The sequence below is a fragment of the Lonchura striata genome, chromosome 9 (genome assembly GCF_050655825.1).
Source record: "Lonchura striata isolate lonStrDom1 chromosome 9, ASM5065582v1, whole genome shotgun sequence".
Classification (NCBI taxonomy): Eukaryota; Metazoa; Chordata; class Aves; order Passeriformes; family Estrildidae; genus Lonchura; species Lonchura striata.
Window position 1 is genome coordinate 10,139,246 of NC_140711.1, and position 25,336 is coordinate 10,164,581.

The following is a 25,336-nucleotide window of genomic DNA, read 5'->3' on the forward strand; positions in this document are numbered from 1 at the left end:
CTCATGAAAGGTCCTGTAGTCTTCTGAAAGCAGAGATCTGTTTTCACTGCTCAGTTCTGGCTGCACAAAATGACATTAAGACTTCCTGAATCTTTGAACTGTTCCTTTTCTCTATAATCCCCATTATCCTTTGGCTTCCACTGAGGAGTTTCACAGAGAATAACTACAGCTGAGCAAATAAAGGGTTCCCTCATTCTCTAGACAGTATGGTGAAGATTGTAGAGGAGGAGGCTTTCCTGGAGGAATCCCTTGTGATCATAGAGGCAGTGTGATTTGATTTGAAAGGATTCATGCCATTGCAGTGGTAATTTTTTTTGTTACAGTCAGACTGTGATTCTTATATAATGGCCACCCTGTGGGTCTGAATATTCAGTGTCTTAAAAGCTCCAAAGTGCTCTGCTCTAGCCCTTCTGAGGTAGCCTTAAGAGAATGTCTTTGAGGTCTGGGTGGAAAGACAAGGATCCAGAATGCTGGAAAAGGGCAAGCATGAAAGCCTGCCATAAGAAAGAGGTGCAAAGGAAAAGGAGGAACTATTTAAGGCCCTGTATTTTGAATGCCACAGTAGAATCATGGAGTAGATCCTGGAGTGAATTTGATACTGCATGACGTAACTCTCAGATATATAATGAGCTTGCTGGTGTTTTCTAGCTGACATCTCAGCTGTATGCTCAGTTGTGCATTTGGGGGGTACTTTCTCAAATACAGGCTAGTGAATTATTAACTATATGCAACTCCACTACAGAAATTGCCATTTTTACATCTTCTAGTGCATACAAATGATAAAACACAATCTAATCACAAAACAAAGGCAGGAACAGCAATTTTTGTAGTAAATGTCTGTTTTCCAAGTCCGTGTGCCTTCCTTCATTGGTATTTGAATTTAAGTTTCATCTTGAAAGTTTAAACTTACCCTGTGTCCCCCAGGGCTGGTGGGCAGCTGGCTTGAACTTTGGGGCACCAGAGTCACATGGTCCCTGCAAGATGATTTATGTAGCAAGCAATCAACTCCACTTCCCAAAAGCTGCACTGAACACCTGTCTTAGAGATATTTTAAGTTGTCACAGATTTAAGAGCCCCCATAGTAGTAATTCTAAAGGAGTTTGCATTCTCTGGCTTATGTTGAGCATCAGCCACTTGGCACTCCTGTTGTCAAGCCCTTGTTGCTGCTGGCTCTGTTTCTGAAGAGAATTGTCCAAATTAAATAAAGGAGGAAGATAGAACTGGATTTCTTGGTGTGCTGAGAAATGCTCAGTCCTTCCCTGTGGAGCAGGGAGCAATGAGCACACCACAGCCTGTGATGGCCTAGTGCCCTGGGAGGTGTTTATGCATGGCAAGAGCTGATGAGGTACAAGGGAGGCTGTTTGCAGCAATCTGCTGGCCAGGTGTGCTCACACCTGGGGTCTGCCTGGCAGATCTCACCACCAGCTGTGGGCACTGCTGCTGCCTTCATCAGCAAGGGGAGGTAACCTTCAGTGCAAGCCCTTTGCCATGGCTTGCATCTACAGTAAGAGGCAGCTAGAATCTGGGAGCTGTCTTGTCATGAGCTTCCCTGGAGATTTATCCCACAAGTGACCCAGACTGTGAGCTCCAAGCAGGAACTTGGAGTGGAGTCTTGCTCTTTCTTTTGTGGGTGAGAGTCCACCAACATTCCCAGGAGCAGTGAGGTGGATAAATGTCTTCTGTGCATGTGGGGCAACTGAGGGTGACAAGTTCATGGCCCATTTCAGGGTGTCTTAGCACCTGCATCTCCCAGATATATTTTGGAATATTTGGGGTAAGCTGGCCTATGCTTGTAATTCAATGTATTTTAATAACTCCTTAATATTTAATAAAACTTCCTCATTTGAAAAAAATACCAAATATTCTCTAACTTGGGGAGAAGATGTCTTTCTGGCCATTTTAAGTATTTAATGGTGAAAGGAATGGCTCTTAAAGTCTCAAAAGGAGTATTGTAGAAGACATCATAATTCCATTAAAGGCTTTACAGAGCTGGAAGTGGTTTTCAGGACAAAAGAAAGTTTAGAGATTTTTTTTTTTTTTTTTTTTTTTTTGCCAGAAGAAGTGGTAATTATATGCTTTGTGTTTCACATGAGCTTTGTGGGTTTTAAAATGTTCTCATAAAACAAAGCTGTTATCCTGGCTGGCAAATGGGGGCAGAGAAGTGGGGCATCCTGGCCCTGGAGATCTACCTTTTCATGACCCTGAATCCTTCTCTGCCAGCCCAGCAATCCTCCAGGTGAACTGAGTCAGAATGAGAAACCCTGGAAATGTAGGACGTTGGCAACAGGAGCTGATGAGCCTTCCATGGTCCTACCTCCATGTCAGACCTCTTCTTTTTAGTTTTGGTATGCTTTGGTTTCCCATCTGTGCAGCACAGTGCCTCAGGCAAGCTGGCAGACGCCTGGGCATGTTTCCACTAGAAGACGGATTTCCACTGTAGTTGGCCTTTTCTACTGCTAAATGCTTTGGTTTTAATGAATCAGCATTTTCCTATGGAAAAACATTCCTTTGGAGAATTTCCAGTCAGAACAAAACCTGGATCCAACACACTACAAAATACCTCCAGAATGGGATTTATTCTCTGTAGATGTACTTATAAGCAATTTTACTCTTCCTTAGTTTCTCTCTATTATAATCAAATAATAACACAGGTGCAAATATCACAGGTAAAGGTATTTATAGTGAGAATAACTATTTTTGCCACTGAAAAGATTATAAAGTACATAGATATTTCCTAAATATAGGACCTGGGAGGGAGGTAAAAATCTTTCCGATTCCTGAGTGGTGAAGTTATTAATTTTGAGACCCTATTTTGCAGTGCAGCAATATTAGAGGTCATGGAAAATGAAAATAATTTAAACAATTCAGTATTTACTTTGCATTCCCTTAGTAAAATAGACTTAAAACTAAGCACATATTATTGAAAATCATAAATTTGATCAAACACTTGTGAACGCATGTTTATATTCGGCTCTGGTTGATTTTGACTTCATGTTTCTTTTGGCTATCTATCCTGGACCAAAACATAGCTCATGCTGTTGGAAAAGAGCAGTGGCCATAAATTGGTGTGGGTGTGAGCAGCAATAAATACAGCCCTTCTCTCTTGTCCTCTATAACACAGTAGGTGTGAAACAAGCCATTAGTTCAGACTTATATTTATGGGAAGGCAACTGTACATTTGTCATGCAAATTCCCATCCTTCCTTTCACAAATCAGCCATTACTTTAAAATGAGCTTAATTATATTGTTTGATTGCATGTGTAACAAGTGTGGTCCCTTCCTTTTCATTGGATTAACAGTTTAATGCTTCTGAACTCACCTGTCCATGAAGGATTTGCACAGGATCTTTTGCAATCCATTTCAGCTCCCTACCTAGAGTGCAGCTAAGCCATAGAAAATCCTTTTGCCTTAAGGTGAGGTAGCAAGTTAAGGGTGATTCAGTTACTTCTGGCATCTCTTTTTAAGCAGCTGAAGTTGAAGGATGAGCTCTGTGCATAACCTCATCTTTGAAGATCCCATCTCTGAATAAAACTATGCATGAAAAAAAAAAAAAAAAGAGGGAAAAACTCATCACTTAAGTTGCAATTCAGAGACCAGTCTTCTTCTGTCATTCTTATTGTAGGCAAAGAGGCAATGCAACTTGATAGTTGTGTCATCCTGTGAAAAGAGGTTCTCCTGTGAAAAGAAATCCTCAAGCTGCCCCTACAATGGAGATGGTTTGTGACTGAGGGTCATGGAATTGCAGGTATGGCTGAACTGAGGTGAGTTGATCTGTGACTACACAGGCTCTGCCACTTACAAATCTTGTGTTTCAATGGCAGTGAAGTTAATGACTGGCTGAGTCTGCTGAATGAACTTTTGGAGGGGCAGGATTTCATCCCCCTTCTAACCAGCAGTCCCTTCAGAGGAGACTTCTGTGGCAGGTAAGAGCTTATCTCTTTGCACATTTAAAATAGCTTGTTGCTTAATGCTGTTTGATTCCTCTGTATCCCTCCTGTTGGGTCTGCCCTGTTGTTTTTGCTCTGTGGAGGCAGAGGAACTCTTTAGCTAACTGTGATGAGATCAGAGATGCAGCTGAAAAACAGTAACAGAAAGATAAAATCCCTTTATTTGACATCTGCCAAAAAGAGAGAGAAAAACAAAGAAAACTAGAAAGAAGAAAAATTGTCTATTATACCTTTTATGGTTCTGAGCTGCAGGAGGCAATTACAAATACAGCAGAGCTACTTGGAAATTTTAAGTAGCTGTTTACTGACTGTATGTGTGGATCTGGAAAGAATAAACATAGCGAATTGTGGAATTTTGTTAGCCTACTTTAACTAAAAATAAATCTGAGGCACTAATTTCCAATCAGTGTGATCCAAAGTCCAAGCATGTTTAGATTCAGAATGAATGATTTCTATCCTTCTCTAATTGGAAACTCATCTACTTAGAAGACTTTATGCTGAGGGAGCAAAACCTGACTTTTTCCCTATGTAGAAGTCACACAATGTAATTTAAAGAACTTTCAGTGCCAAAAGCAGTACTCCATTTCCTTAGAGACTTGGCATTTGTAGCATGGAGTTCATCAAAGCAGCTGACTCAGCTTCAGCTGAGCTCAGAGATCACTGAGTTGAGTATGTGGCTGTTCTTCTTTAGATCCTGGTTAGGAAGACAACTCACTGAGTTGTGATGCCAATCAAACCTAGAGGTGAACACCCTCCTAAAGGAGAAGGGTTCAGCTGTCCTAAGCCACAGCAGGGACAGAAGAACACAGGAGAATGGGGTTCCTCTTTGGCTAGATCAGTACATATTTAATGTGAAAGTGCACCTGCCTCAAGAGGCTGCTCAAAAATTCTGTACTCTGCATTCTTTAAACACAGACTAAGTTCTTTTGCCTTTTAGGGAGCAGAAGAAGCCCAGTATTAGTGGAAAAATTTCCAGGGGTTAAGACTGAGTTTACTTTTCTCCTACTTAGACTGCAAAGGAGCCTGTCTTCTGGTTGAAAGCACAATTTGAACTTATCTATGGGGGTGCAAAGTTCTCTCCAAATCTGATCTCAGCTTGTTATAGGACTAAGGCTTTCCTGTGAAGACTTTGATAGTTTGAAAAGCACTGATTCAGCATATGCACAGGGGGCTGGGTAATTTTCAGGACATGCTTTGTTTGCCTATAGTGGCTTGAAGCATCAACTGAAGCTTGAGTTGGAAGTTCACTGCTGATTTTTCCCAAAGAGTTAAAACATTTCAAACTTCTTAAGCAATCAATATATTATATAGGTAAAATCACATTTATAAATACTTTTGTAACAAACTGATGTTGTCATAATTTTCTATGAATATAGTTGTTAAAATTACTCCAAGGTGCCCAAATTGTAATCCACACCAGGTTCTTTTTATTTATTCTAGACTGTAAATACTGCAGGTATTCCTAGCTCAGGTTGTTAACTGGAGTCTGAAAGGATCCACATTTACTGTTCCTATGCAATCATTCAAATTGCTTTTCTGCAGTAACTTCCATTAAACTTACATTTTGGGTTTTTTCCAGTTTAATGGAACCTTTGGCTCAGATGGCTTTATATAAATCTTTAATGAATATGTTGAACCTGGATCACTTGAACTGCTTTCAGATGATTTAATGCTTACTTCTGCTGTTATCAAGATCCCAACTTGTGACCAGGCACCAGTATTTTCCTTTCTTGCAGAAAAATTATACTACTCAGGAAGGGAACTCAGGGAGGGAAATATAGCTTATAAGCTTATGTCCCTCTAAGGAGGGACAAATATTTTTATTTCATATATACATATGGTTGTTAAATACTTTGGAAAATATGTTGTTTTCTGAAACTAATGAAAGTTTGTTAATAGTAGAAATGGTTTAGAGCAATTCAGCTATTCTAGCAATGCATGCAGAAGTTTTGGAAAATTTTCCACAATTTATTCTTTCTGTGAAAAAAAACATTGCTTTGTTAGCAAGCCAGCTCCTGCTTCCAGCTCCATTTTAGGCCAAACTATCTTGAATTGGTCCCAGAACCAGCTGTCTTTTTTGATTCAGATCAGAATGGACACAGACTGAGCTTTGAGTAGTGGCTTGAGCTTTTCAGTGGTTTGCTACTGCTTCAATTTTGTATTTAAATCACTAATGATCAGTTGATGATTATTATTCCAAGAGTGTTTAAAGTCCCAGTGTCCCTTTTGTGAAATGAACTGGTATAGAGACTAGCAGAAAAGTAATCATAGCCTTAATCCCCTCTTCTGTCCCTGGCACAATGAAAAAACTAAGGAGAAGGTGAACATCCTCATTCCACATTTTGGCTGGATTTATTAATAGATTTGCATTTATTAAATGAGTTTTTACTGGGCTTTCATTGTGTCATAGGTCAATATTCTATATGGGTACTCAAAGGGTGGTTCTGGAAGTGGAAAGCAAATTCTTTTTACAGCCATGATTTATCTTCATCTTGAATACTGTATCATATTAACAAAACATTTATAGTGTGAGAGATGCATAAGTCAAAGTATTACATTAATAGTTTAAACTAAAGATGGGCCAGAATTTTTCTCTGGTGTCCTCTGATGTGTATATGTAATGGACTGAACAACCAAAAGGAAATTTGAATGTGGTAAATCAAATTGTTGCTCAACCCACCAGCAGGAATCAGGAGAAAGTTTACACAGCTGCCTCTCAGCAACTGCTAATAAAAAAGTATATTTCTACTATCCTGTAATATTTTTACCTGGGTGAACAGCAGCACTTGGCTGGAACAAGTGGAGGAAAATGTGACTTCTTTCTTTTTTTTTTTAAACTTCCTTTTAATTGGGTATTATTTGCAATATTTGCTTACTTGGGGAGTGCTGTGTTGGAGATCACCATGTGGCTGCCTGAGGAGCTGCTTTCCTCCTTCTCTGGTGGCAGTGGGAGCCCTGGGGGTGGCTGCTGTGTGCACTGGGTCTGGCACTGGACCGAGCCAGGACTGCCTGGCCAAGCACTAACACCAGCGACCCAGAGCATTGCTGGGGTGCCCTGTCTAGATCTCCTGTCCAAACGGCCAGCTTGCATTCACAATGATGTCCAGCTCTGTCATGGGTTTTGGATTATTATGGACATATCTTTTTATTGCTTTGTTTCTCTGTTTCCCCACAATACAATGAAATAATGCTATTTACCCTCTCTGAAGAGTGTGGCAATTTTGCAGGAAATAGTATCAAAGTTAGGCAAGACTTTTATTTTTAAATATTGGCACTTTGATTTCTGAATACTTTAATTTCTTGTAACCAGGTCTATACAACCTCAGTTCACCTCCTCCTGCTGACACCTTTAGATGTCTGCTCCACAGCTGCCACAGAGATTCTGCAGGGTTCTGGTATCATTCTGGGCAGGAGATAGTCAGGCTTTGAGATAAGCAGGCTCTCTGTGGATGCCTCTCTGGCTTTTTGCATGCATTGGAAAGAGCAGCAGAAGGAAGGGAGAAGGGAGGAAGGAAAGTACAGGCATTTCAGAGAAGAAATAGGACTGAGTCTTTGCTGTAGAGCTCTGATACTATGCTTGTCTGATCCCTACAACAAAGTATTGGCATGTTATAATCCATGTGGTTCTTTTCTCAGTGTGAGGCAGTGATTTACAACTCCTTGATCACAAGCTGCAGCTTTCTCTTCCCCTCCTCAGTGTTCCATCTCCATTACCCTAAATGTGTTAATGCAGAGATTGTTTGGTACCATCAGATGTGCTGCAGGAGGACACCTGCCAGGTGACAAGTGCTCCTTTCCACACTGCTGTTTGGGACTCTGCATTTTGATTGTCTTTTAACTGAGTGAGGTCCCTGGACAGAAAAGTGCTGTGGTGAGATTCAGTTGATTCAAATGTATGTGACACAGTACTCACTGGAGTATATACAGCAGCTGGCTTAGAAATTCAAAGCTGCTTTCTCTAAGTACAGGAGAATATTTAATATATTTAGAGAGGGGTCTTATCAAGGTTACTAAAATTCTCTGCACCACCCTCTGTAATTTCCTTTAGTCAGGAAGTAGGATGAGGGTCTCAGTACTGCACCCCTCTGCTGTGGGTGCTGTGTTGTGCAGGGCTCTGCACCCCCACCCTGAGCTCAGGCAGGGGTTCTGTGCTCATGGGTATCTGATAAGGGTTCTGCTTGCCAGCCCTGCTCTCCACACAGCTGGGGGTTTCTGTATGCTGGGTTCTGGGGCAGAGAAATTGAAAGGGTTAAAAATCTCATCTTTTGGTTTCTCAGATAGCTTTGGCATCTTCATAATGCCAAGTGAATCAGCTGGGGCAGAGCTCAGCACCTACAGAGCTGCAGTGAAAGCAGTTCTGGGCTGGCTCTGAACAAGATGATCTCAGAGTCTGCATAAGGGGAAGGAGAACTGCCTGGGTTGGCTTGAAGGAGGTGCTGAGCCTTGAGGCAGGAATTCTGAGATCCCAGGGGTGACCCAGCCTGCAGCACTCTGCCCAGCTGATCTCTGCCCATTGACTCAGCAGAGCCAGGACTGACAGAGGCACTCGGTGGGGAGCTGTCATCCTGCAGCATAGCCAGAGCGCAGAGCTTTTCTACACAAAATATTTACATTTCTTACAGCTGCCTAGAGCATGGTGCTCTTTCTGCTTGTTTTGGTTAGGCCAGGTATGAGCTTTTCTTTAGCTTTTTTTTTTTTTTTTAATATTGCTAAATTGTTTATTAGCACAAGACAATTGAAGGTTATTGCATCTCCTCAATGCCATATGAGTTTAAAGCACCAGCAAGCAGCATCTTTAAGCTTTGCACATCCTCATTGTGTGGTATTGTGGTTAATGTTGCAATGAAAGACCAGTCCCTTGCTATGCAATATTGAGCAGAAGAGGATACAATTCAGTACTACTACCCTGGTAGTTAATTCCATACTGGAGCACTAATGTGAAAGGAAAAATAACCCAGACCAAATCTGCAGCTTCTAAAGTGGTTTAGCTTCATGGAATTCACATGAATAAGCTGCAGATCTGGCACACAGTGATACAGCCTTTCTCAGCTGAAGTGGAGCAGTGACATGAAATCCAGGGCTTGGACAACCCAAGCCCTGTCCCTGAATCATGGAGATGTTAAGATCAAGAGCTTACTGTGTGCAAAGAAAGCACATTTTTATTTCTTTAGCAGACATAGGATACTCATACATAGTATAAGCAGCAACAGTACAGGAGGTTTAATAATTTTGGTTCATATGCAGTTTGGTTTAAAGCCTTTTGAATGTAATTCCAACCAGACAATGTGAGGAACAGGGTGGTGTTAAAAGGCTGTCAGGGGAAAACCCATATTCACACACAAGATGAAGTCTGTAAAGAAAATTGTTTTCTATTTAATATTTTGATTTTTTTTTCCTCTCCTGCCTTCATCTGAACTTAAATCACATCCAGTAGTATTATTAAAGGACCTTCAGCCATTCTGCATTGCACTGGGGGTGGTTTTGACAAGAACTTTATTTTTTTCCTCAGCTCAGACATGCGTGGGTGATATTTCTCCTGTGCTTCTGCTGTTATTCATAAATAATCCAGGGTGTTGATCTATATGTTGAGGAACTTAGTAATCAGGAAATTTGAAAAAAGTAATGACTCACCTGAACCTTCAAATTAAAGATCAGCTATGATTCACCTGGACTCTCCTAATTGCCTCATTTTAAGTTTAAGACTGTAATCTGTTTTAAATCTAGTTACCACAGAAAAACAATGAAGAAGCCTTGCATATAAATGTATTTTGTTGGGTAATACCTGACTTTCTCCTCTAGAGGAACAGATTCATAATTCTGAAACATTTTTATCAAAATAGGCAACCTAAAAAAAATTTTAAATATGTAGCCTCACAGGACATTTATTCTACTTGTCTTATGCTATATTGTCCTGTATTATATTTGACTTATTATTTTCAAGAGTGAAGAAGTCTTTTTGTAAGCAGGGAAGAAAATCTTGAGATGGAAAACTTCTTATCCAGCCAAAGAAAGTGCAGTTATAGAGCAGCCATCTAAATCTTCCACACCATTGTAAAAAAATACCACTCAGTTGTTTCTAGTTTAAAAAAAAGAAAAATAAATCACAAAGAAAAGTTCTTAGAATATAGCAAGTCTAAATAAGGACACTTTTACAAACTAATTAAGATTTTCACATGAGAATCACTGGTTCCAAGTCAGCCCAAATCCTTTCTAAGCATTTAAAGAATCATTGTCATAACTATGCATTCTCTTCTCTTTATTCCTGTGTAGCTTGCAAGTCAATTACTTCACTGTGAGCTTGTGTTTATGCACCTGAATTTAGGCTGCTTTATTTGTTGAGGGTGATTATAATTCACTTATCTACTGGCAAGGAGGCAGATTCCTGGGTACTATTCACAGTGCATTGGTACATTGGAAAATAGAAAGAAAACTGAATGATCAGGGTGAAAACTGCTTGGGTGTTAACATTTCCATGGGGAAGAGAACTGGGGTCTACTGCAAAGTTATTTATTATTGCAAGATAGGAATCTTGTCCAAACAAAGTCTAATGCTGCATCATAGAACCTATGTAAAACAAGTCTGAAGGCAGTCTTGAAATCAAAATTAGACTTGAGGGGGTGTTACTACTTTTTACTGCCTTTTTTTATATTTTTGATAGAAGAGCAAAATCTCTAATGAAGTAAAAGCCAAAGCCACATTCACCACACATTAAGATGCAAAACTAGAAAAACTGATCTGAAAACAAGTAACTGTAAAGTCAGAAGTATCACTGTGGCAGCCTGTGTATGCTTTGTAGGTGAACACCCTCGTGTCCCATTTTTGTTTCAAGGCCAATTACAGTTAGTCTGTATGCACAGAAATTCTAAAATTCTCAGCATCCAGGACTCCAGCACAAGTTCCCCCTGAAATCTTCCTTTAATAGGGGTTTCTTGTTTTATTTTCTTTCCACTCTTGAAGCTCAGGCATCTACCTGACCCAGCAGGGATTTGAAATTGGGTGCAAGTTGTCTGTCGCTGAGGGAAAGGAAGTGAGGTTGTTTTGATCCCCATTCCTCAGGCAAAGGGGTAAGTTTCTACTGTTCTCAAAAGTTACTATGTAGCTCCAATATCCATTAATTGAAAGAGAATAATAAATTATATTAGAATTGCTTTGGATGGAGCTTTAACAGTGCCTGGATTACATGTTTTTCTGTGGGCAAAATATTCAGTAGAAGTTAATTCATATAAGATAAAGCGTTCATGAAACTTGAACAAATTCTCTAAGGGTCAGTCCTTTTAAGTGCTGTCTTAACTTTGTCAGGTTGAAGAGTCAAGTCCCCAAAGCTGTGAAGCCTCAAGTCCACGTTCCATTGGATTCTGTGTGCTTACTGGCATTACTGTGTGTCCATGGAACAGGGCTTTGACCTGGCCTGTGGGACCAACAAGACATTATTTTCTTGTCTGACAGAGAAATCCCTCTGCTTTTGTGGCCAAGGCTGTGTGAAAGCAATGCCACAGGACTTGCAGGAAGAGCACAGAAGAGGAACATTTCCCCAGATGTGAGCAGATAATATACTGTGCTTTAGAAGACAAAGCAACAGAAAATTATTATCAGTGTTGGCAGCATTAAGTCCTGCTCCATCACCTTGCTTGTACAGGAGTCCAGCAGCCTTCAGCTCCCTAGTGGCACAATGCCATTTTTTGCTAGCCAGTCTTTGCTGAGATGTATGGAAAGGGTTTGGTAGAGTCTGCAGGGTGTACAATGAACAGAACTTCACTACAGTTGAGGATGCCTTGTTGTGCACTGAAGAAATACCCATTCAGAATTCAGTTTTTCTGTGTGCCCAAACCTAGCCTTTTTAATTTTCCCTTGGGGATTTCACTAGCAAGGGCTTCTTAAGAGCCTAATGAGAAACACTAGGCAGGCTCCACAATTGCTGTTGGGATCTTCCCAACTTCATATGGGAGAGACCACAGTGAGAGGGAGAGCATCATCTTATGAACAGAAACATGTTTGTTCTCCTTTCTCTGAGAGGCTTTTCACTGAAAAAAAGAAACATTTAAAATTTTTTTCAGGGCCTTCTTTCCATTTCCCCTTTCCTTTGAGTTGCATCAAGAACTCTAAAGCCCCTTTGCTATACTCTGTGTTCCCTTTTTGCTTAGGAACCCTTCTCCAGCACCTGCTTGGGTTCACAGATTAGCAGTTCTGTCAGGACTCAGTTTTGCTTAAACTGTTTCTTTTTCACTCCATTTCAGGTGTGTGATGATTTTAAGTGAGTCCAAGCACACTTCACTGGTTAGGTTTGAGCAAAGTAGGCTGTGGGGAAACCATGGCAAACTGGCTTACCTTTGGATCCAGGCTGTGCATGGCAAGGAGCACAGCAGAACAGCCCTGGGAGGGGTTCAGGGCTGCCAAGAGATACCCTAAAGCCTCAGGGACAAGAGGGGCTTTTTGTCTCTGTAATGACCCCACTATTTGATAAGCTTCTAAATCTCTTTAAAAATCCACTTTGGTTGAGGACACTGAGGAGATGGTCAAATCTACCTGATTTGTCCCCTTTATTCTGGTATAACAAAAAAGGTTGTAACAAATACGTATAACAAAAAAAAAATGCTAAAATGTCAACATAATTAGTCTTTTCAGTAGCTTTTTTTTGTTAGCTTACATATAACTTCATAATGGCAATTAATCCTGATGTCAGAAAATTCCATCAACTTTTTTCCTAAAAGAAAAAATAGTTTTATTTCTGATAAATTCAAACAGATTCAGAAGAGCAGCATTTCATTCAACAATCCTACAATATTTACACTACTTTTTTTGGTCTCTTGCCTTCAGTGCATAAGCATTTGCTGCAGTGATAATGACATCCCACAGCCATGATAATGGCAAAGTTTCTGTCAGTGTTCTTTGCAGCTCTTTGCCACTTTGGTGAGTATTGCTCCTGTGCAGAACTGCACAAGTTTCTTGTCTTTACTTTTAAGAGAGGTAGCTGTTTTTCTCCCAGCAGAAACTCTACTTAAGCAGTTTGTGTTCTGCTAAGCTTGTTTCGGGAAGCTCCTGGAAATTTCTTCCCTGTCAGAGCTTTCTGCTTTGCTCTTTGACACAATAATCTTTAAAGTATCTCACAGGAGTATTTAATAAATTTAAGCCCCAAGTGGTATGAGATTGGCATGTGGAGCTTCTAAAATTGTGTGAATGAGAAATGCCTTTTTGGCCTATTTGGAATCACGTCAGCTGTCATAATCTTCTCTGCTTAACTTTACAGATGTGATAAGTATGCCTCAAATTTTGTGTATGTAACTGCACAGATTGGAATTCACTTTTTTTTTTTCATCCAGTAGTATGTAAGTGATTTCCCATGACATTCCACTTCTGGTTTGGTGGTCTTGGAGAAGCTGTTTGCAGTGATGTAGTAACTTCCTCAGATGCTGGTAAACCTTATGCACACACCTGTCTGGCTCAGGTTTTGCTGTATCAGGTGAAAGGAGGCACATGGTACTTAGCTTAGGGACTAAAACTGGGCTCCAAGGGGCAACCGCAGATGGGAGGAGCCTTTCTTGAGACACGAGGTGATGCATGTTTTACAAATCCTCTCAGTAAAACCTGCTTGCTTGCTTTCATCTTATAGCTAAATTCAGTTATAATAATTATAGATTGCCTACTTAAATCCCTTTTGCTGTTCAATTAGTTGCTGTATTTGCCTCACACTTATTCTTAAACCATAACTCTGCAGTTTCTTCAACAGCTGTCATACTTCAGTGCAGACTAACCTCTTTAACTTAGTGGGGAGTATGAGTGTGACTGTTTCATACATGCTTTTTATGATTATAGTCACTTGCAAACTGCTTTAAGTTCTATAGGGATAAAAGACTACATAAATCTCTGATTATGGTTATTATGACTATGCTAACAAGAGCTGGCTGAGGAACAAGAAATTCGGTCTTGCAACAGCCTCTAAGGTTTTGAAATTCCCCATTGGAGCATGATCAAACCTTATACTGTCTGTGAAGTAGAGCTGTTGAAACATCCATTTTCAGATTCCTAAGTCAGACCCTTTTAAAATTTGGGATCTTTGTGACTTCACTTGAGATCCCATATACCACCCGAACTAAACTCCAGATGTCACTAAATAACATTTCATAAAAAACATCTTGTCAAAAACATTTTGAAGGGCTGTAACATTCACATCTAGTGTTTCCACTTCAAGGAGAAAACAGCACACATTCTTATCCTCTACTTGGAAAATGGGAACTTACTTTATTTCTTTATGTTTAGCACTTTGGAAACAGATCCTCATGGAGATGAGATTAGTAAATAATTGACAGGGGTGTGTATTTAGGGTGTCTACCTTAAAAGAGTGTAACAACCAGTCTGAATGTCACTCTCCCTTGGCTTTGTGCACTGCTCGCTTTCTTCAGTCACTTGTGTGACACTTGCCAGTTTTCAGTAACCACAGAAAACAGGTCTGTAAAACACACAGGGAGAACTATCAGATAATGCCAGCATGCAAAATGCATTGTGTTGAAATGGAATTACTGGGTGACCTCTGGGAGAGTGGCTGGGGGAAGGTGGATAACTATGTGTCTTGAAAATAAATTGTCCTTTCACTGCCTCAAAAAAGGAATGTGTGAAAGCTGTCAAAGGTCTGTTACCAACAGGAGTTTCAGACATGTTGAGAAAGCAGAGCAGATGCACAAGGTCTGCAAGGCTGCCCACACATATCTGCAGATCAGAGCATGGGGCAAACAGCCCGGGCAATGCTCAGGTGAAGAATGGACTTTTCCTAGTAAATAATTTTGCCACTGTCAAAAAGGCTTGCATCCAGATTTCATTCTATGTGCCCTTAAACATTGCAGAGATAATTATGTCTTCAAATATTAGCGCATTTCAAATGGATGTTTTTGTTCTTTTACACAAAAGAGATAACAGGCACACCTCAGATATGGCAGGGGAAATGAAGTCTGGCTGTATGCTGTGCACTTGGAGCCTCCTCATACCTAAGAATGGGAAGTTGCCATCAGTGTCATGTGAGACTTGCCCATTATGTTTTTTTCTCCATACTCCTAAGCATACTTTTGAAAAATGAATGTGTTCTTTCTGTTGGAGACTGGGCAATAGCACAGCAAATAATCTGTTCACAGAATTACAGGAGAGACTTCTACCTGCATCCAGGTCATTATTCTCTTGGTTCTGCTTATATAACATCCATTTCTCCCCCGTTCTTCAACCTTCTCATGTGGAGAATTCATTGTATTGATTAATTTCCAAATATCCCCAGGGTTTTTGCCATCTAAAATTTCAGCTACTTGCCAGCTCATAACAAGCAAAAATATCAAGTGAGGATTGTATGAGCTCAAGCTCTCTTCTGTATTTTCTGGATGATGAATATTTTCAGCACTGCTAATCGTTTCCACCAACCCTTTTTTGGAAACATGGAGGACAGAGATAATGGTCTAAGTGAGGAGGGGCAATAAACTTTTTTGACTTTTTATGTAATATAGTGATGTGGTAATATCTGGGACATGTCCATATGGTCTGGTTGTTTGATGTTGAGCACTCCTGTGTGTTTCAAAGCTGCAGCTGATCATTCCCAGGAGCAAGAGCACAAAGAAAGTGACTGGAAGGGACAGCTTGAATAATCAGAAATACCCTTTTGAACGGTTTCTCCCAAGTACTTCTTCTGTTTCCATCTTGCCAGTGTTTCTTTTCTCCTGTTGGGACACCAAGCCCCACAGAACAGGTGGAATGGCAGCAATATTCATGTACTTAAAATTAACAAGGAAGGCACAGATGAATGTTTGGGTGGGTTTTTTTTTGTTATTGCTCTTCCTTTTTTTTATTTGGCTTGGGGTTTGAGGTTTTTTTTTTTTTTGTTGTTGTTGTTCCTATTAGATTGTTTTTCTTTTTGTAACAGCTAGTTAAAGCATTTCTTGCAACAAGGCTTATCTACTGCTTCTCCAGCAGACAGGAGTGTTTTGTTTATTTTAGCTAGATGGTTAAATCCTTTAAGCCTCCCAGAAACTTACTCCTGCATTTCAAAGAGCTCTGTGATTACAAAGTGAAGAGAAATATAAATATGCAGAGTGAACTGTCACCCTAGCATTACTTACTTATTACTTACTTACTGTGTATTTGCCTCTGATGATTTGAGTGCCTTTGTCTCAGATAATTTCTGTAGTCTTCTGCTCTTCTTGGACTGTTGCTCTTATTGGCATTCTCATGTTCCTCATAGTAGTTTTTTCAGGATTTCTTCTCTTCCAAACCTTGTTACCCTTGCTACAAGCAGTAGTGTCACACAGCCCCCCCATGTCCCACTGTTCCTTTACTTCTCTCCCTTGGCTGCCTTCTCTCCAGTTCCTATCCAGGACCTGGCTCTGCTCAAATTCTCTTGTGTTTTTTTTATCACTGACTGATAGAGGGAAACACTAGGAAGACATCAGACACTCATGGATTGTGCAGATGGCAAAATGTAATATCTTTTTGTAGAATGTAAAGCAATTGCATAGCTAAGGCATAAATCCAATAAATGAATAGGGTCCTGTTAGTTAAAGGACTTCAGAGATTGCCTCTCCTCCCACTAAAACCTGGGTTAACATGTCAGTGCAGGAAATGACAATCTGCCCATGAAAAAGGAATGTTATTTAAAGTACTACATTACATAGGAAGCTAATTCAAGAGCTGCTGTTTTTATGACTTTAACATTCACAAATTAACCCCTAAACACTTCCCATATGTAAGTGCAGCATGCACAATAGATACATGTTAACACTGCTTTGAGACTTTTTTCTTTAATTTCCCAAAAGGTTTTTTCCCTTAATCCCTTTGCATTTAGTGCCCTGGAATCAATGAAGATTGTTTGGTAAACCAGAAAAGCAGGTGGTTGGCTGCAGCATCTTTGAGGGCTTTTCACCAAGTAGCTGATGAGGTGGATTAAGACTTGTATGCCATGTCCCATGGACAGCCTCCTCACCTTTCCCACAATCCAGGCCTTGGTATCTTCTGGAAAGCTGATTTTTCTGTCCTTCACTGGCTGCATGAAGAGGACCCAGAGGCAGATTCACAGGGGAACAGGGCCTGACCTGTGTCCAGAGCAGCTGTGACCTGTGCTCAGCGCTAGCGCAGCCTTGGGCACAGGAACCTGAACCAGTCTTCCTCACCACCAACCTGAGTCCATCTTCCTCACCACCAACCTGAGTCCATCTTCCTCACCACCAACCTGAACCCATCTTCCTCACCACCAACCTGAACCCATCTTCCTCACCACCAACCAGAGTCCATCTTCCTCAACACCAACCTGAGTCCATCTTCCTCACCACCAACCTGAACCCATCTTCCTCACCACCAACCTGAACCCATCTTGGTCAACACCAACCTGAATCCATCTTGGTCAACACCAACCTGAATCCATCTTCCTTACCACCAGAATTCTGAGGTGGGCAGCTGGAACCAACCCTGGTAGCAAGCTAAAAATACAGCCAGTGGAGCTGGAAGCATGAGGGAATGTAACCCAGCTGGCTCATAGCGTTTGCAGATAGACTCCCCTCGGGTTAATCACTCAGCAGCTAGAAATCAAATGGAGCTGATGCCTGAAATGCACTGTGAAAACAGGAATAAAAAAAGGAAAATACATTAAGCCAATCATTATGACAAGGAAAATAAACATGCAAATAAATCATAACAGATTGAAAAGCAGTAACTTATAAGGATGTGTTTTTGTTGTTTTTTTAATAGTTCCCACTGAGCTAAGAGGAGAAATTAAAAAGGAAAAGCTTAACTGATGTTGAAATCAAATTGCAGCATTCAAAAGAATGTGATTAGAATATTTGTTTATCCACCCACCTCAAACACTCTTCTCCTCTTGGGGACACAAATATTGCAATCATAAGAACAATTTTAATTTACGTGGGAAATACATCTTCATTTTGCCCTACTTATAACTTGCTGAAGGGAGATGAGAGCCAGTGCTAGAAAGTAAGTTTATGGGAAGCTTCACTTGATAGATTTGAGGGAGAAAACATTGTGTGATCAGTAGGAAATTGCACTTCTACTGCCAGCAGTGGTGTTGTGGGTGTGTGGTAAATCCTTATGGCAGTTTTCATGTGAATGAAAGCATTTGGAGTTGCTTGTGCAAATGAAATGAGTGGGATTCTGCCAGTGCTCAACAGCTGTGATGAAGTGCTCCATTTAGGGAAAGTATTGCTGGTAGTCATATCCATTGTCTTAATTTTTCATGTGCTTCCATTAAAGAATTCTAAGATAAAAGTTTTAAGTCAGAAAGAGAAAATAAACTCAGATGACATGCCATCCTCCTGTTTTACTCAATAGTCTTTAGAACTATTATGAATTAAAATACTGCTGTGTTCTTCTTTGCAACTGTTTTCACTACAAAATGTGCATTTGTCAAAACCATTTTTAATGAAAGATGAACTAAACAATGGGATGACAGCTAGAATAAGTGAATGAGGACTGAAATGAGCAATCAGAATGATTCTTTCTCAAGGTTACTTTTAAAGTTTTAGTTTGTGACATTTTCCATGTAATGGCATATGAATTAGTATAAAAAGCCTGTTTTAAAATGCCAATATAGGAAAAAATATTCTTGGTCAGAACTAAATCAGCACAGCACAAGTACTTCAGATCTGTTGGGAAGTTGCCTGAGCTCTACTGAGAACATGGTATGTAAATTCAGGACTTTATCTTTCTCTGTATCAGTTTACCACAGTGTTATCTATACTTCTGTTCTGAAAGATCTCTGCTGAGATGGACACACCTTCATTGTTCCCATTTTCTCAAAAGGAAGCTGTTCATTAACCCTGATATTTCCATGTATCTTTCCAGAAATTGGTTTCACTTGTTCTCCAAAGTCTACCCTATTTTTGGATAGCAAAAGCCAGTGTTTAAATTTCTCTTTTAGAAGGTCAGATTAATGAAAAGCTGACATTTGTTAATGTGTTTCATTTCAATGAACACAGACTTACTCCTTTGTCTTACTTTAGGATGAGACAAAAACCAGTTTTTACTGTAGGTCTTGAATATGTATGTGGGCCAGTATAAATATATTTGTGAAGGAGTACTTATTTTGTATCCCACTATTTTTACTCATACCCAGCCTTCTTTTTGCTATTTACAGCTGAAGATTTTTTTCCCTGAAATATGATTGCAGAAGAATATATATACATCTTGATGCAGTTGATAAAGAAATAGAGGTAGAATTTCCTCTTCATCTTTCTGCTTTAACTGCTAATGAGTACAAGGAAAAACTTTGAAGACAAAAATGCAAAGACAGTTCCCTGAATGACCCGTAGCAGATAATTTATGCAATGTTGGTTTGCTTCCACTCGGCCCAAATATGCATTTCCCATTTCTGCCTGAGAGCAATGCAGTCATAGGAGCAAATTATGTATCCTAGTGCTCTTGCAAGGGTGTGTGAGCACTAGGCTGAAAACCAGAGACATCTAAATTGAGATTTTGGAGGTATTGGAAATAGCACGTCTCATCTGGAGGTTTAGGCTCACAGAATATAGAGGTGTAAGCTTTGGTAGAGTGTCTGCTTAGTGTATGAGTTTGCATTTTGATTGTAAAGACAAGGAATATTGGCTTGAGCGGGATCTGGTCTTTGTTACTTGGTTTAAAGAAACACAGGGTTCTTTAGTAATGATGCCCAATTCTCTTCTCATACTTTTCTCCAGTTAATTATTTTGAGATTCCTGGATTTACCAAGATCTAACAAAATTTTACCAGGTGTCTGAGACCATATGTTTAAGAAACCAAAGATTGTCTTTTTCCTTCATCCAGCTTTCTTGTGTCAACTGTGTCTTATTTAACATCAAAATTTTGCTGGTAAAAGAAGTGTCAGATCAAAGTTTTAATGTTTACTTTTTTTTAACCTTTAAAATTTTTTTTCATTTTTTGGGGTTGTTCTCTTGTTAAATCTCCTTGTTTCTTAGCGACTATCTGTGCCATGAGCTCTTTCTGTGGAACAGTGTGGCTAAGGTTTTCACATGCAATGCTCTTCCTGTGTGGAGGGAGATGGATTTCCTGGTGTTACTGAGTGACATCTAAGAGTCTTTCTTGGTTCAGAGCTAGCAACGACGTCATGGGAACAGGCAGCATCAGGAGGATGGAAATTTTCCAGATGTCTTAGACTTCCTTTAGGCAACTGGGGTCTGGTGAGTTTAGCAGCCAAATCTGCAAGTTTTCAAGCTGAAATCTGGATTCTCTCTGCACTGGGTTGGAAACCTTCTCCCCTGCTCCCAGCACATGGTGAGACACGTGTGCTTAGCTTTGCCCTCAGCTCCCCCAAGAGTTATGGCCTCAGTGCCAAAGTCATTGAATGCTACTGATGGTGTTGCTGGGGGGGCCATGAGGTTAAATCACAGGTGCTTGGTTTGTCCTGGTTTAGAGGTGGCAGCAGACAGATAAAGGAAGAGTTTTCCAGACTGAAGAATGAGGTGAATAAATAGTGAGCAGGCAGAGTGAGAGATGTGGCCTTCAATTGCAGCAGGAAGGTGGCAATTTAACTTTGATGTAAGGAAACCTTTTGGGTGGCAAAGCACTGGATTCTTATCCTGCATCCTCTCCACCTGACCTTGTGCCACTGTGACAAACAGGGTATCTGCAGCTCTCTGTGATAAGACCTCTACAGGTGACTTCAGATCCTGTTTTGAATTATTTGAGTCCACATGCATATCTATGGATTGGCACTGGCTGTTTCTCTGTACACTAAAGCATTATGCCATTCACTGCTCAAGAACAAGCTTGTGCTTTCTCTCTGAAGTTCATTAATTTAATTCTCTTCTTTCCTGTTGATATTGGCAAGTATCTATCAGAGAGAGTACCCTGTGTGTTTTCATTGTGGCCATCTGTCCTGGTATTAACAAAATGATTGCATAATCCAAACAACTGAATCCTTTGAGAGAGGAAGAAAAAGAAAGCTACACAAGAGTCATGTGGCTGACATGCACCACAGTGATCCAAATAATTGTGGAATCAGAAATAATAATAATGTATTAGATTTCTCAGTGGAAAGATGCTTTATCTTCTGAGGAACAATTAAAAATACAATGTGCAATAAAAGCACTCAACTGTAATACAAATGTGTGCCTCAGGCTCCACAGCATTTATAAAACAAAGTCATCATGGTGCATTTTAAAATTGAGAAACATAATTAAAATGCCTTCTTGACAAGGAGAAGAAATGTTCTCTTCCCATTTGACTGCCTATCCTATCTGCTCTCTCCCTGTTGAGTGCACAGGGGGAGAAGGGACCAGTCCTGCTCTGCACCACGAGGTCAGGGTGGTTGTGGCTCCTCATTCCTCCAACCTCTGCAGCATGTCCAAAGCAGCATCTGGAGGCACTGATATTAAGTGGGCTCTACCCAGAGTGAGACAGATGGGAAATTTGGTTTGTTTGTTGTAATTATTGGGCTGATGAGTCATATATGTTGCTTGAAAGAAGGCAAGGTTTTAACATGATGGAGTGTATCAGCTGCCACCAACTCTAATCAATCTCTTGGGAAAAGATTGAGGCCTGCAAGTAAAAGTGCAGCTGCTCAGGAAACATTATAAAAAACCTGCAGGCATCCTCTGTTCTGTTACAAAAAATAATCTATACAAGTTAATTCATTAACTTCAGGTTGCTTTGCTTTCTTACCTGAGCCTAAGTTGTACAAGACAGAAGCATGATTTCTGAGACCATTCTAGAGCTATAGGCGGGGTATAGCTGTGGGCAGCTTTGTGATACCCCTGGAATTAAAATTGATATGTCAGTTGGAATGGGAAAAATGCATGTGGTAGTGATGTTGTGGTATTTTTCTTATTAAGAGAAAGATAAATTTTCAGGTTATTTGTGGTGAAGAATGCAAAAAGGTGCAATTTCTTGCTGTGTCCTTTTTCAGAGTGAGAGTCAAGCTCATATTGACTCTGAGAACAGACTGGCAAAAAAATTAAGATAGGATGATTACACATTGGCTAATGTTCTTACATGCAAAAGGATGATCTTCAACTGTTCAAAAATAAAATTTTAATGATAGAAATTATTCCTTTCAATGACTGTGGAGGTGGTAGAATTTGAAAAAACTTTAATGTTGAAAAAAATTATAAAGAATATTTTTTTTCCACTTTTTTGTTAGCCTACTTATGCTTTTATTCTATAATTAATTATTTGAATGCTTACTATTTGGTTATGGTGATATTTATAGCACAGATAATTTATTATCTTTGGTAACAATTGTTTTTTTCTAATGGTTTGTCTAATTCTGTTTCTTTTAACTTGGTAATAACTGGGAAAAGCTCAGCCCATTGTCAAGAGCAGAGGCAGAGCAAGAGCAATTTCTGATAACTCCTGCCTTTGATGTTCATATTCCATATTCCAAGAAGAGCACACAAAGACTATACCTTTGTGCTTTCAGTAATTTACAATAACCAACATAAGGTTCAGTATGCTGGCAAGGAAAATGTAATTTATTTTACTCTCTCCGAGAAAGACTTTCAATGTATGATGTGTTATGGTTACTGGATAAGAGGATCAGGGGTTGGTGTGATTTATATATACTCTCACTAGCATTTTGCCATTTTTTTCCCGTATATGGGAACTGTGAGGATAAAGAGGGAAGATTTGAAAACTAAAGAATATACTTTTGATCTCCTGGGAAACGTGCTTTCAGATAACAGACTCTTTGCTGCCCCTTTTTACCAGCACAAGTAAGACTGGCAAACATGACTGCACCCAGAGAAGATGGATGGATCTGCTGGTTGCAAACATTTCATCTAGAGATTATATATTGTGCTAACCTTGGTTCTCTGTGAAACAGCAGTTTATGTGCTCTTTAATTTCCTTTTTAGTTAGAGCTGGTGCTGGAGGCAAAAGCCAGCTCTTGCTGCAAGCATAGCATTGGTGTCAGGGGTGTGACAAGAAGCCAACAGCTCCCATTGCTCTGACACTGCTGTGGGAGAGGGTGGGCAGGAGAGCTCTGTCAGCGTGGTGACCAGCCTGCCTTTTGCTCCCTTCTCTTCAAGGCATTGTGCAAAGGTTTGGTAGAAGGAACACACAGTGCCAGTAAGGACAGGGACAGGAAGGCAGTGGTGGCAGCTTTCTGCATCAGTCTTCTCCACTGCTGGTTAGTCTAAAATGAATTTTTGTAAGCCTCAAAGGTCTTTACTACCCTGCTGTTGTTGTAATAATGATGAGCATAGTCCCAATGGTAAGAAGCCTTTGTGGAAAAATAGAAGAGCTTGTTTCCTTCATCTTTTTGGCCATAAAATCAAGGGGAAATTGCAGCAGACTGTTGAATCCCAGCTAAAATTTTTCCACTGGGATCTGTTCCAATGGCGAACACATGACAATTTGCAACCAGATAGGATGTCTCTCAAGTTTGTCTAGCTTGAACTTGAAAAACTCAGGAAAGGAAAAAGAGACCCACAATGTTACAAATACTGCAACAAGTTTTCGGTTTGAAATTGCAGAAGTCCTTGTGCAAAGAAAATATAAGTACACTGGAATTGAATTCAATAAAGACGAGCTATACTAGGGGTTATGCCTGGAGCAGAACTCCACAGCTCCACACAGCTTTATTAACAACGAAGAGAGCACAGCCAAGGCTTTTTTAATGAATGTCTGATGCCACAGAAGGACAGTGAGGAACATTGCTCAGAGCATTGCTTGTAAGGAGTCTTGTACTTCTGCCTCTCCCTTTCCTAAACTCCATAGTAACTAGGGAGACAGACATATATTGTTTTATTGTGAAGGAAATTAAAACAGGCTCTGACTTGGAGGAAATCTTGCAGAGGAACCAAAAAGACTGCCTTGCCCTTGCTTGTGTTTGTATATTCAAAGGCACTTTGGGGAGAACTGGGGGAAACCTGTACAGTTCTCTTCCTTCTTCTGAGCAATGCAGTGGGTTGTGCTGGACACAAATCTAGAGCTGCTTAGAGCAAAGGAAGCTTGCACCTTGTGGTGCTTCAGAAGTGGGAACCCACCCCATCCACTCATCTCCCCGCACCACCGCAAGATCAAAGCTTGCCCTTAAAAGCAGCCTGTAATATGGCTGTGGTTGCTGACATTTCTGCTTTTGCTATTTGTTTCTGGCATTCATTCCCTTGGGCTGAAAGGCTGAGAGGTACAATTTGTGTTTTGACAGGCTTGGGTTTTATTTCTCATTGAAGTGAGCTTGGAAATGGGCTGCTTCATTGCATTGTCTTAGGGACTAGTGGGGTGGTCTCTTTTGTATTGTGGTGATTATATTTCTTCCTGTTATCAGGACTGCATTTTGGATTTATTCACACAGGACACATCTGTCATTGGTTTTCAGCAACATAAATATATGGTGACAAGAATGAGGTCCTTTGATGTGAAGGAGGAGATGATGATTTACAGTAATGATTTCATCTTTAACAGGCTGGGCTAAAGGGGTGAGTCTTTACCAGAGGAAGTGAATAAATGTGATGTATAAATGGATCACTTGTGCAATGAAAATATGCTCACCTTTCTTCAGCAGTCTTTAACCTTTCAGGACCAGTTTATCATATGCTGATGTAATGCTGGTCCATCAGAATCTGCTGTCTTCAGCACCAGAAAAGAGATACTGGTCACATGTAGCCGCTGATCTTGTCAGCTCTCTCATGGGTTAAATGTGAGCTTAAGAATGATGCATTTCTTTCTGCCCTTAAAGCCAAAAGGCTACATTATTGCTTTATTATCTTTTTCCTTACATTTCTGAATGTGGATAAAAGCCTCCAACTTTGGCCTCAGTGTACACAAGAGATATGAAATTACAAAGGCATAAAACAATACCCACAAGTACTTAATTTAAACTCTTTCACCTGGCCCTTTGTCTTTTTGGGGAAGGGGAATTGATGTGAGACAGTTTTCAGTATTTGAAGTTGACAACACTGTATTTTACAGATCCTTGGAGTAATGACCATGTTCTTTTCACCCCTCTTTGCACTGAAATAGCTGATGTGGATAATTATTATAGAAGCAGAACCGGACAGTTAATATGTTGTTGCTCTGAGCTCTTTGCAACTCGAGTAGGCGTTACTGCATAGGTTGTATTTGACTCACATTTTGAAGGTTACCTTCACGTCCTATGAGCACTTGAGACCTTTCCTCCCCAGCTTTTGTTTTATAAAATGCTTTTTAAAATACTCCCCCACAAAAAAAAAAAAAAACACTCAGGAACTTCAAATTTGAAGTGAGGGTTTTGGGTTTGTTTTTTTCCTTCATGAAGGAATCCTTCTCTTATAAGGAAAATGATCCCAATATATATCAAACCTGGTACCCTACTGAACAAAAGCAGGTAGATCCTGGCTTCTGCAGTCAAGCTGTCAGTAGCTAAATTGTTATAGACTAATGACCTTGCATCCCCTCCTTTGACGTGCCACTGAATAACAGAAAGACATTTAACATTCAGC

General features: G+C 40.1%; 1 long non-coding RNA gene across 1 annotated transcript; it reads left to right on the top strand.

The window, feature by feature from the left end:
- Positions 1 to 1,408: 1,408 nt before the first annotated feature.
- LOC146766632 (uncharacterized) lies at positions 1,409 to 25,336 on the top strand. Its single transcript, XR_014957314.1, has 4 exons — positions 1,409 to 1,774; positions 3,623 to 3,745; positions 3,822 to 3,923; positions 10,905 to 25,336. It is a non-coding gene; the product is annotated as an uncharacterized LOC146766632 (long non-coding RNA).